The sequence below is a fragment of the Panthera uncia genome, chromosome D2, assembly GCF_023721935.1.
Source record: "Panthera uncia isolate 11264 chromosome D2, Puncia_PCG_1.0, whole genome shotgun sequence".
Lineage (NCBI taxonomy): Eukaryota > Metazoa > Chordata > Mammalia > Carnivora > Felidae > Panthera > Panthera uncia.
In genome coordinates this window covers 4,379,969-4,392,773 of record NC_064818.1, presented here as the reverse complement: position 1 = coordinate 4,392,773, position 12,805 = coordinate 4,379,969, and the positions used below count along the sequence as shown (strand labels likewise).

The following is a 12,805-nucleotide window of genomic DNA, read 5'->3' as shown; positions in this document are numbered from 1 at the left end:
TTATGATTTTTCTTTTTTTTCTTTTTTCTTTTTTTTTGGTCATGAAACAATCTGATTTGTGATCACTTATGTTGATGATCTCCCCATAGTCAGCCATTTTACTACCTAGGACTGTAAACTGGGCAATTTACAAAGATGGGAGAATGAAGCAAACATCTGGGAAGCATGAAAAAATCAAAACCACTGTTTCCCTGAGAAGGTGAACCCCTGACAAAATCCTAACATAGCAGAAAAAAATAGGCAATTTGACGAGCCTGTTTCGAGGACACACTGTTGTGTACTGGTAGATTGATAGTGTGTGGGAAAGAGGAGTATGCGTGCTGTTCTCCAAGATCCATCACATGGAGGGATAATTGGGTGAGTTATTTCATCTCCATTTCATTCCTTTTTGCTCTTTCTTACAGTCCCTTTATAGTTTAGCCTCCAGGTCCAAGTTCTTTCCCTTGGGTTGTGTAGTATCTTCAATAGGGCTTTCTTACGATAAATTAGAATGAAAAAGTTGTAACAAATTTCCACAGCTACCTTTGAGCAAGTAATTTTTCATATTGTATTTGATGAAGATATGTCCCAAGTGTGATTTAGTTTTTATATCTATGGACCTGAAACATTTTTGCTTCTGCAGTTTGTTCTGTGTTCACGATGTGACCTGAATACCACCCTGTCCCAAATCACCTGCTCCAAGTAGTCTGCCCAGAGTCTCAAATCAGAAGATGTACTATTCCTTTAATTGATGTCTGAAGAACACTTAACAGAGAACTTTATCTGAAAAGAAAAACTTGCATTTTTTCCATGATCATGCTTGAAAATTACATATGGTAAAGAATGATTGAGATAAAAGGCAATCTCTCCTAGAAAATCACTACAAAGAGGGGGATAAAGGAAAGAAGAGAAGGGAAAATATAACAAATATGTGTTAGGAATCTGGAGGTAAAACACAAGGTGATGAATCTATAATCATCAGCATCAATTTTGAGAATACCAAGGATACTGTGTGGCCTAGAATTACTTAGGACAATTTAGCTAAATATTTTAATTCAGGCGTATGTGTACCAGGTCTCCAGTACAGTTATGTCTTCAGCCAGTAGTTCTGAAAGAATACACTGAATATTAGAGGCTTGGAACTTAGGAATTCCTATTTTAAATAAATTCCCAGATGATTATAGTGTGCAACGAAGTTTTTAAATCACTTCCCTAAGCTGCCTAAAAATGTTCCAGGATGATTATGACCAAGTTTGACTCCAGATTGTAGACATCTATAATAGAGAACTTTTTAAATTCAGCTTCTTCAAATTTGTTGTTTATTCTAACATTTATACCACTTGTGTCTGGAACCATGTGAGAGAGAAATAATGCTTGAGAGAAAGCAGGGTGGTATCATGTTTTAAATTATTGTATATCCTCAACTGTGGCCAATTTTACCATTCTGTGTCTTTTTTTTTTTTTTTTCATAGACACCCAGGATTAAAAAGTACAATAAAGATCCTCTGTTCATTTCTTTTATTTTTAATTTTTTTATAATGATTATTTTTGAGAGAGAGAGAGAGAGAGAGAGAGAGAGCGGGAAGGGGCAGAGAGAGAGGGAGACACAGAATCTGAAGCAGGCTCCAGGCTCCAGGCTGTCAGCACAGAGCCCAACGTGGGGCTTGAACTCATCAACTGTGAGAATATGACCTGAGTCGGACGCTTAACCAACTGAGCCACCCAGGCGCCCCTCGTCTATTCATTTCTTAACGAAAAAAATCATATATGGGCACAACTAGTTTACCATAAGGATAGTCATTACAGATTATTTATAAAATGAAAATTCACAACCTAAATGTCCTACTGTGGGGGGAGTAGTTAAATATGAGAAGGCACAAGGATGGGATAATATTCAGCCAATTCAAGCTGTGTTTTATTTATTTATTTAAAAAAAATTTTTTTTAACGTTTTATTTATTTTTGAGACAGAGCATGAACAGGGCAGGGGCAGAGAGAGAGGGAGACACAGAATCGGAAGCAGGCTCCAGGCTCTGAGCCATCAGCCTAGAGCCCGACTTGGGGCTCGAACTCACAGACTGCGAGATCGTGACCTGAGCTGAAGTCGGATGCTCAACCCACTGAGCCACCCAGGCGCCCCCAAGCTGTGTTTTAAAACAACACTTAGGACATGAAGAAATGCTCACAATATGCTGATAAGCTTAAATAAAACAAAACAAAAGTTGATAGCCTGAAGTTGTCTTTCACATCCTAGTGCAGGCAGGGCAGGGATGGTCTTCCTTGGAGCTTAATCGGAGTCTGCAGTTTTCACCCAAATATAAGCAACTTCTAATGTCCTTACCTGGTTTTCAGGCATGTGAAACTAGAATACGAGCACTCTGCACCTGTGTTAGCAAATGTCTGATTCTGACTCATATAAAGGAGAGGAGCTGAGAGAAATAGCGTGAACTGTAAAAACTATTTGGACGTTGTATGGACCGTTCTCACCATTCGCTACTTTATATGCTATTATTGGTTAAATTTAGATCCGCCATGAGGATATGGATATGCAATGGGACTATAGTTTGCTTTAGTTGAGGTTTTCTTTCGTGACATGTTTTTGGTTTTTAATAATGAAAGTATAAAAAATACTGAGTTTTTGAATTTTATATTAAAATACTCTTTAAAATTAAAAAAAAATTTTACTTATTTTTGAGAGAGAGAGAGAGAATGAGCATGAGAGGGGCAGAGAGAGGGAGACACAGAATCTGAAGCAGGCTCCAGGCTCTGAGCTGTCAGCACAGAGCCCAATGCCGGGCTTGAACTCAGGGACGGCAAGATCATGACCTGAGCTGAAGTCGGTCATTTAACCAAGTGAGCCACCCAGGCGCCCCTAACTGCAAATATTTTTTAAGTTTATTTATTTTGAGAGAGAGCATGAGCAGGGGAGGGGCAGAGAGAGGGAGACACAGAATCCAAAGCAGGCTCTGAGCTCCAGGCTCTGAGCTGTCAGCACACAGCGTGACCCAGGGCTCGAATCCATGAACCCTGAGATCATGACCTGAACCGAAGTCAGACGCTTAACCAAGTGAGCCACTCGAGCACCCCTAAAATACTCTTGATAGTAAGCCTCCCCCAGATATTCCCTATTATACTTCTGCCCCCGTAGAGGTCCTCAGTGTGTTTTCTTATCCTTCAAGACCTCACCAAAATGCCTTCTTGAAAGAAAGTCCCCATTTCCCACAAAGTTAGTCTTGCCTTCTTTCGTGCGTTTGGATAACTTTTCGTATAGCAATTATCATATGTTATCTTGGTTGCCTACCGTTTCCAAAGTCACCCCACAAGGTGGCGGTTAGTTTCGCAGCACTTCTCAGGTTTCCGTGGACTGGGGCGGGGGGCGGTCGGGCACTTCCTGCGCCGAGTCTGTCGTGTGGTTGCAGACAGACGCAGCCCGGCCGCGTCATCTGGGGGCCCGACTCGGCGTGACAGGTAACAAGGCGTTTTCACGCTCCATGGCGCGTGCCGAAGGCGAGGCGACGGGAACAGACGAGGGCCGGCCGGACGCTTCCGCTTCCGCTTCCGCTTCCGCTCGTGTTTGCTCCGCGAGGCCGGCTCGGGCTGGCTCCCGGCGGGAGAGTCTCAGGAGAGGTGTGTTGCTCAGCCGGGGAGTCGCCTCCTCCGGAACTGGAGCTCCCCACACGCGCGGGCGGACGCTGCCACGTTCCTCAGGACCATCCCCTCGAGTCCTGGAACCGACTTCCGCTGAGTCCTGTGGGCCCACGGACCCAAAGGGAAGGGCGTCGGACTCCAGGTCCGTGTGACGAGCGGCTCGCGGGCGGCAAGGCGCGGACGGGCCGTCGTGGGGATCCCCCTACCAGGCGCGCAACAGCACAGAGTCCAAGTGCCCGCAAGGATTTGAACCGTAGTCTGATTCAACTTCCTCATTTTCATGAAGACAAATAATAATGATAATGAAAGAACCGGAAAGATGAAATGACCTCCCCCGGATTAAACATACACGTTCGCCTCTCTTCCCTTCATGATCTCACTCCCTCCCCCCCCCCCAAAAGTGTGGTACGATTGTTCACAGCCTGACACACGACAGTGCGTGAATGACGCATACAAGCACTTCTTAAATGAGTAGGCTGTGCAGCGGGAGACCGCTTCAGCTGGCCCGCATTGCATTTTGAGGAGCCAAGAGCGGCCGGCCAGGCTTCCTACCTGGGCTGCATTGGCCCCGGAACACGTGCACTTTTGACCGATTTAGCTGCTGTTCCCTGTTGTGAAATCAACCCAGGTAGACTTTTTGAAAATAGGTTCTCCTGGCTTCACTTCTCAGAATACATCCTGTTTTAAGAGATTTCACTTTGGAACCCTGAAAATGATCTACTTACATTAAGCAAAATTAAATCAAAGTGAAAATGAAAAGCATTCCTAAACACAGAAAACAAAATGAAATAAATAAACTTTCTGCATGGAGTTGGTGACAGAACCAAATGGGAATTATTTCAGACTACTTTTAAAGCACAGCAATTTGGCTGTACGTTTTTACTGGGATATATGCTAAGAACAAATAACTTCAAAACAAAACCAACATAAAACTTTTTTCAGTAATTATGTCATTGGTGATAATTTTGTCTTGTTATTCTAATACTATTTGGCATGTGTAAAATGTATGACCAACTAATCTTTGACAAAGCAGGAAAGAATATCCGGTGGAAAAAAGACAGTCTCTCTAACAAATAGTGTAGGAGAACTGGACAGCAACATGCAGAAGCTTGAAACTAGACCACTTTCTCACACCATTCACAAAAATAAACTCAAAATGAATGAAGGACTTGAATGTGAGACAGGAAACCATCAAAGCCCTAGAGGAGAAAGCAGGAAAAAACCTCTCTGACCTCAGCCGCAGCAATTTCTTACTTGACACATCTCCAAAGGCAAGGGAATTAAAAGCAAAAAGGAACTATTGGGACCTCATCAAGATAAAAACCTCTTCACTGCAAAGGAAACAACAAAACTAAGGCAACCAAGGGAATGGGAAAAGATATTTGCAAATGACATATCGGACAAAGGGCTAGTATCCAAAATCTATAAAGAGCTCACCAAACTCCACACCCAAAAAACAAATAATCCAGTGAAGAAATGGGCAGAAAACATGAATGGACCCTTCTCTAAAGAAGACACCCAGATGGCCAACAGGCACATGAAAAGATGCTCAATGTCGCCCCTCATCAGGGAAATTCAAATCAAAACCACACCGAGTTATCAACTCACACCAGTCAGAGTGGCTAAAATGAACAAATCAGAAGACTACAGATGCTGGCGAGGATGTGGAGAAATGGGAACCCTCTTGCACTGCTGGCGGGAATGCAAACTGGTGCAGCCACTCTGGAAAACACTGTGGAGGTTCCTCAAAAAATTAAAAATAGATCTACCCTATGACCCAGCAATAGCACTACTAGGAATTTACCCAAGGGATACAGGAGTGCTGATGCATAGGGACACTCATATCCCAGTTTATAGAAGCACTTTCAACAATAGCCAAAGTATGGAAAGAGCCTAAATGTCCATCAACTGACGAATGGATAAAGAAGATGTGGTTTATATATATAATGGAATACTACTTGCCAATGAGAATGAAATCTGGCCATTTGTAGCAACGTGGATGGAACTGGAAGGTACTATGCTAAGTGAAATAAGTCAGGCAGAGAAAGACCATATGTTTTCACTCATATGTGGATCCTGAGAAACTTAAAAGAAGACCATGGGGGAGGGGAAGGGAAAAAAAAGTTACAGAGAGGGAAGGAGGCAAACCATAAGAGACTCTTAAATACTGAGAACAAACTGAGGGTTGATGGGGGGTGGGGGAGAGGAGAAAGTGAGTGATGGGCATTGAGGAGGGCACCTTTTGGGATGAGCACCCGGTGTTGTATGGGAACCAGTTTGACAATAAATTATATAATTAAAAAAAATTTTTTTAATTTTTTAAAAATTTAAAAAGGATAAAATTGTAAATGATTATGTTAATATCATTAGGAATCAAGATTTTCATAATAAAAATTTTGGGAAACAAAAATCCTGTATTAACAAATTTGAATTTGAAATTATTAGTATAACTCAAGATATATACTCATATAAAAGTGCATTTCTTAGTTCTATCCTGGAAAATATCCTAGAACCAATAATGAATGATTATTCAACTGCAGTGAGTACCATTCTAATGCACAACTTCCAATCTCTAAAAACCATTTTCTCCTAAATCCAGTTAAGGATCCTTAGAAAAATGGTTGATTTCAGGACTGGGACAGGAAATGTACAAGATAAGCCTGGAATATATTGTGATAACAGAGAGCAGGGAAAGGTATCAAAGAATCCTGACCTCATGGTCATGTCAGAAGAATCAGGAACCATCAAGAAGTGTATCCTAATAGCCGCAATTGGGACAAATTGAAAATAAGTAAGCATAAGGACCGAAAAATCAACAAAATAATCAACTGACTAATCAACAAGAACCAGATTTGGTGAATTACAGCCAAATGTAATTTTTTCAAATGTCATGAATCCATAATTACACTTTAAAAAACCTCCTGGACACCTTTGGTTCCTGACTAGGGAATGACTTATCATTCTGAAAAGTGAGCTTACATTTTCTGCACAAACTTTAGATCAAATAGATCAAGTAGATGAGAAAAATCTTTTCTCTTTTAAAAATTATCTCAGTTAATAAAAGAAGAGGTGATAAAGGTAGTGTATCATTTTGCAAACTATGAAATAATTTACTAGGCAAAAGCAATGATGATCAGTGGCTCATAATAACATAAAAAGTGTTGAAGTCTGACATTACACTCCACCCAGTAAGAGTACACAAAACACCCAGGAAGTAGTTCTACCCTTCAGTCTGGTCAGTCCTGCAGACTTAATGACAGTGACATGGAATGCGGGGGACAGAGGAACATGCTAAATGGCATCACAGAGTTGCAATCTGCAAAATACAGACGCTAAGAAACTCGACAGGAGTGCTCATCCTTAAACATGCCTATAAATTGCCCGACGACCTTGTTAAAATGCAAAGTCTGACAGTAGTTTGGGGTGGGATTGAAATTCTTCATTTGTAATAAACCGTCAGAAGCTGTCAGAGTTGGTGGCCCATGGACTGTACTTTGAGCAACAAGGCTCAAGGTAAACTTAATTTCTTAAGGGGGGACAAGAAAAAAAAAAGGAATGACCTATGAATTCAAAGTGCCTCCAGAGACATAATAATCAAATGCAGTCTACTACACCTTTCTCCAGGTCCATTAAGCCAATCAATGTAAAAAATTAAGGTAACAATAGTCCGATATTTGATAATATTAAGGAATTATTGTTCATTTTTTTAGGTGTGACAATACTGTTTGGTTATTTTTTTTAAGTTTTTATCCTTCTGAGGTACATAATTGATGGCAGGATTGATGTGATCTTTGGAACTGGGTTCAAAATCATCCAGAGTGTATTTTTCTTGGGGGAGACGTAGTGGAGAAGGGATAGGGATGATGAGTTCATCATTTTAATTTCTCTGCTTTTTTAAAAAAAATTGAATGTTTATTTTTGAGAGAGAGAGAGAGCACGCAGGCCCACGCAGGCATGTGAGTGGGGGAGGCAAAGAGAGAGAGGGAGACACAGAATCGGAAGCAGGCTCCGGGCTCTGAGCTGTCAGCACAGACCCCAATGTGGGGCTCGAACTGCGACATCATGATCTGAGCTGATGAAGTCAGATACTACACAGGCTGAGCCACCCAGGCGCCCCTCTCTGCTTTTTTATGTTTGAATTTTTCCATAAGAAAAGAAATTTTTAAACTGGCTTTGAAAAATTAATGGACACATTTTAGAAATATTCCAGTTATATTTTTAGTATCTCCCTAAATTCTTCACTGATTTTTTATGTACATGTGAGTGGATGACTTTTCTTGGCCGGTCTGTGGTTTTTATACATTTTCAAGGATGATTGAATGGACAGGAATACTACTAATGGTATATAAATTCAAGAAACGATCTCTTTGGAAAACTGATAAATTGAAGACAGCCATTTAGATAATCATTGTATTAGAATCCATTTCTTGCTCTTCAGTAAACATTTTGAAGCAGATTTCCTAGCGGATAAAGTAGCCTATCTTAATGGAAGAGCGCCCTCTGCTGTCTCCACAAGAAATGTCACCACAAATGAACAGATACTGTGTCCTTGGTATTTTACCAGTTACCACTAACGGCAACTGGAACATATAGTAATAATAATAACCATAATTATAACAAGAAAAATTAATGTATTACATAACAGTAGACTTTTAAAATAACTGTCATGGGGATTTAGGAGAAAATAAAAATAGGGTTTGTGTTTAATTTTTCCCCATCTGAGGCCGTGATGTGTGATCTATTTTTAAGCTCATGTGATTCTAATGTTATTTTATTTTATTTTATTTATTTTATTTTTAATTTCAGTGTAGTTAATCCTGTGATTCTTTATCCCAATTAAAAACACTCAATAAGACTCACATAGAGAATTACTTTTTTCCACTTGAGATAAATGTTATTTTTTGGCAAGAAGAGTTAAAAACAAAAAATCTGTGTGATAGAGTTTTTGTATTTTGGTTCCAGTTCTTTTTTGCTAATTCATTTATAATCTCAGACAGTGTAAATCAATAAATATTTATTAATGTCTGTCGGTCTCCTTAGGCCTTTTCAAAACATTATACATAATTTGAAGGGATAGGACCTAGAGGCTTTTGAAGAGTTCTGTGGTGGTGAAAAACATTCTTCAAAACAGTCTATCTTAGGGGGCACCTGCATGGCTCATTCAGTTAAGCATCTGACCCTTGATCTCGGCTCAGGTCATGATCTCACAGTTTGTGAGATCGAGCCCTGTGTTGAGCTCGGTGCTGACAGTGTGGAGCCTGCTTGGGATTCTCTCTCTCGTTCCTTTCTGTCCCTCCCCTGCTCATGGACACATGCACACTCTCTCTCTCAAAATAAATTAATATGACATTTTTTTAAAAACCAATCTTTCTCAGGAGTCTGATCGTAAAATAGATCAGACTTGCTCTAGTTCATCACAGACCCACTGACCAAATCCAGCCCACTACCTGTTTTGGTAAATGAAGGCTTGTCGGTCCACAGCCGCTACCATTTGCTTATAGCTGAAATCGTAAAAAACAAAAAAAAAAGGAAGCAGTGGTTTTTAACACATTGAATAGTAAGCACCTGAGAATGATCTCTGAGAAACTAGAAAAATCTAAGCAAGCTTTAAGATACCCCCAGCTTGCTGACTTGAGAGAGTTTACAGGTCGAAATACAGGGAGAGAAAAGGAGGTGATGCCCCGATTCGGGGAGACAGACCTGGAAGATGAGGGGGTGCGGGCATCCATACCGGGAAAGAATGCCAAAGCAGAGGGCCTCTCGCCAGCGTGTGCTTGCGAGGATTCTGCCCAAGACCAGGGAGAGAACCGTGTGAAAACCTTAGAATGAACCGTGCCCGACACACAAGCCTGACAGCAGTGTCTGTACCGACTGGTGAGGCTAACACTCCCCCCCCCCCCACCAAAATCCCACCACTCATTATTCACGGAGCTTTGGGTGCTCTTCAGTAAAGGTGAATGATGTGCTCTAGACCAAGCCCTGCCCCGGTCCCACATAAAAGCCAGACCGGAAATCACAAACTATTCCAAGTAACATAACTGGATGCTAGAATAATATATGCCACATTTCAGCCAGTAGTTTCTAGATAATCTGTAGTCATGGGAAGAATCAAAGGAGAAATTAGATAATATTTTGAATTGGGTCATAATGAGAGTGAAACATTTAAATCTGTGGCATATGGCTAAAGCAATTCTAATAGGGAAATGCATAGCCTTAAAGGCTCATAATGGAATGGAAAAAGGTACGGCATATATTATCTATACACTAAGAAACTAGAAGTTAATGATCAAATTAAGTTCAACATAAGTAGAAGGAAGGAAATAATAAAGAGTAGAGAAATTAATAGTAAAAAAGCTGAAAAACAAAGGAGAAAATTAACAAAGTCAAAAGTGGGCTTTTGCAAAGATTAAGAAAATTTATAAATATCTAGCAAGAAGGTTTAATATAACAAGTGAGAAAACACAAATTAGCATTATCAGGAAGGAAGGAAAGAGGGATATGATTATTGATTTCAATAGATATCGAAAGCAGAAGGGATGACTATGAACAACTTCATGTCAATACGTTTTCCAAGTTAAATTCCTTCAAAAATAAAAGATAACAAAAATAATACCAGATCCAGTAGGAAATTGTGAACAGCACTCTAACTACCAAAGACAGTGAATTTCCTATTAAAATTTGTCACTGAAGACAATTCCAGGCTCAGATGGTTTCACTCATGAATTCTATTAAACATTAAGGAAGAAATAAAATGACACAAACTCTTTCAGAAAAGTAGAATAAGTAACATGCCCCAGTTTATTGACAAAGTCAGGATAACCCCAACATCAAACCCGAATATACTATAAGAAAATACTCCTCATAAATATGTTTGTAAAAATTATTAAAAAAATTTTTTAATGTTTATTTATTTTTGACAGAGAGAGAGGGGAGCATGAGTGGGGTAGGGGCAGAGAGAGAGAGAGGGAAACACAGAATCCGAAGCAGGCTTCAGGCTCTGAGCTGTCAGCACAGAGCCTGACGTGGGGCTCGAACTCACGAACTGTGAGATCATGACCTGAGCTGAAGTCAGACGCTTAACTGACTGAGCCACCCAGGATCCCCTGTTTGTAAAAATTCTTAACAAAATATACCAAATGTTTCCAACAACCTGTGACAAACATAGCATATCATGACTAAGTCATGTTTATCCCAGAAATAAAGAATAATAAAAAAATAATAAATCTGTATTAATAAGTGGACAGTAAAAAATCAACTGGTGAAATCCACTACCATTAACAAACTAGAGAAGAAAAGCAATATACTCATATTAATAGATTTTTTAAAATTACTTAAAAATTCATTACTCTTTGGGGTGCCTGGGTGGCTCAGTCAGTTAAGCATCAGACTCTGTATTTCTGCTCAGGTCATGATCTCATGGCTCGTGGGATTGAGCCCCACATTGCGCTCTGTGCTGACAGCACAGAGCCTGCATGGGATTCTCTCTCTCCCTCTCTCTGCCCCTCGTCAGTTCTCTCTCTCTCAAAAATATTTATTTGTTTTGAGTGTGCCATCAGCACAGATCCCGAGGCGGGGGCTCAAACTCAAGAACCGTGAGATCATGACCTGAGCTGAGGCTGGTTGCTTAACCGACTGAGCCACCCAGGTGCCCCCCAAAATCCATTACTCTTTTATGGTAAAAACCCTAGCAAACTCAGAATAAAGAAGCCATTATGCATGGAAAACAATAAAAATCCTGTAGCTGCCATCAGCCTTAATGGTGCAGCATGTACAGTTTTACCACTTAAACTAAGAAGGAGTTAAGGATATCCCTTCATTTTACTTTTTATGGAACACTTTCCTAGTCATTGTAATATATCAAGGAAAAGAAAAACCAGGCAAAAGTATTGGAAAGAATTAAGTACACCTTTCTCTATATCAGAGAAGACATGATTTTTTAAAAATGTTTATCTGTTGAGGGAGAAAGAGAGAGAGAGAGCAGGGGAGGGGCAGAGAGAGAGGGAGAGAATCCCAAGCAGGCTCCACACTGTCAGTGCAGAACCCTACGCAGGCCTCAATCCCACAAACTGTGAGATCATGACCTGTGCCAATATCAAGAGTTGGATGCTTAACCAACTGAGCCACCCAGGCGCCCCTGATTTTGTTTTTACATAAAATATACTGACATGTTTAGAGTATTATGCCAAGTGAAATAAGTCAGAATAAGACAAATATCGTAAGGTTTTCTCATATGTGGAATTTAAGAAACAAAACCAACGAGCAAAGGGAAAAATAAGAGAGAAAACCAAGAAACAAACTGTTAAGTACAGAGAATACATTGATGGTCCCCAGATGGGAGGTGGGTGAGGGATGGGTGGAGGAGGTGAGGGACGTTAAGGAGTGCGCTGTTGTTGTGATAAGCACATGGTGATATATGGAAGTGTTGAATAAGTGTATTGTACACCTGAAACTAATACTACCTTATGTTAACTAACTGGAATTAAAAGAAAAACTTTAAAAATATTGACACGTTTAGAAAGTCACTAGAAGTAAATAGGGTGGATCTTAAACCACTCACCTTAATGTAAACTAGTGTTTCTCTGTAATGAGCCCTGATTGTTTTATGTATAGCCATTCCAACAAATGTATGAGGTAGATAGTATTATTTTTTCTATTGTGTAGATGAGGGAACAGAGGTACAGAACAGGGCCATCCCATTTCCCTGCTGGTAGACCAGAAGGACAGGTAGGAGGGCTGGTGGTTCCCCAGGCGGTGTGCAAGAACAGGTGATTGGCACCAGCCTCACCTAGACTGGGAGCCAAGCCAAATCTTTTGGGTCTCAAATGCTCCTCTTGTTGGGGGAGGATTGCAAAGCATCCCCTGGGTACAGCCTCCCAGGACATAATTGCTGAGGGGTCTAGGTCCTGTCCTGCTGTGGTTCAGCCCCCACCGTCCTAACCCTTTATATTCCCGGCCAGCAGCACCCCAACTTGGCATCCAGCACTGTTCTTACACTCTATTCCCAACAAGAGGACTGGGAGGGGACATGGATGCTGGTCCTGCTTGTTGCTTCTTGGCAAGGAAGGCCCCCAAGGCTGTCGTTGGGGGCCAGAAAGGAGTTTTACAAGCCCGAGCCTCATAACTCATGGGTCATGCTCATCTTATACGTTCACACATATCCGGATGTTTCCTGATACCGA

General features: G+C 40.7%; 1 long non-coding RNA gene across 1 annotated transcript in view; it reads right to left on the bottom strand.

Moving 5' to 3' along the window:
* The window catches only part of LOC125932571 (uncharacterized), a 36,041-nt gene extending 32,555 nt beyond the window's left edge, over positions 1-3,486 (bottom strand). The window contains exon 1 of the long non-coding RNA XR_007460676.1: positions 3,280-3,486. This is a non-coding gene — a long non-coding RNA (uncharacterized LOC125932571). The remainder of the gene's footprint in view (positions 1-3,279) is intronic.
* Positions 3,487-12,805: the final 9,319 nt, after the last annotated feature.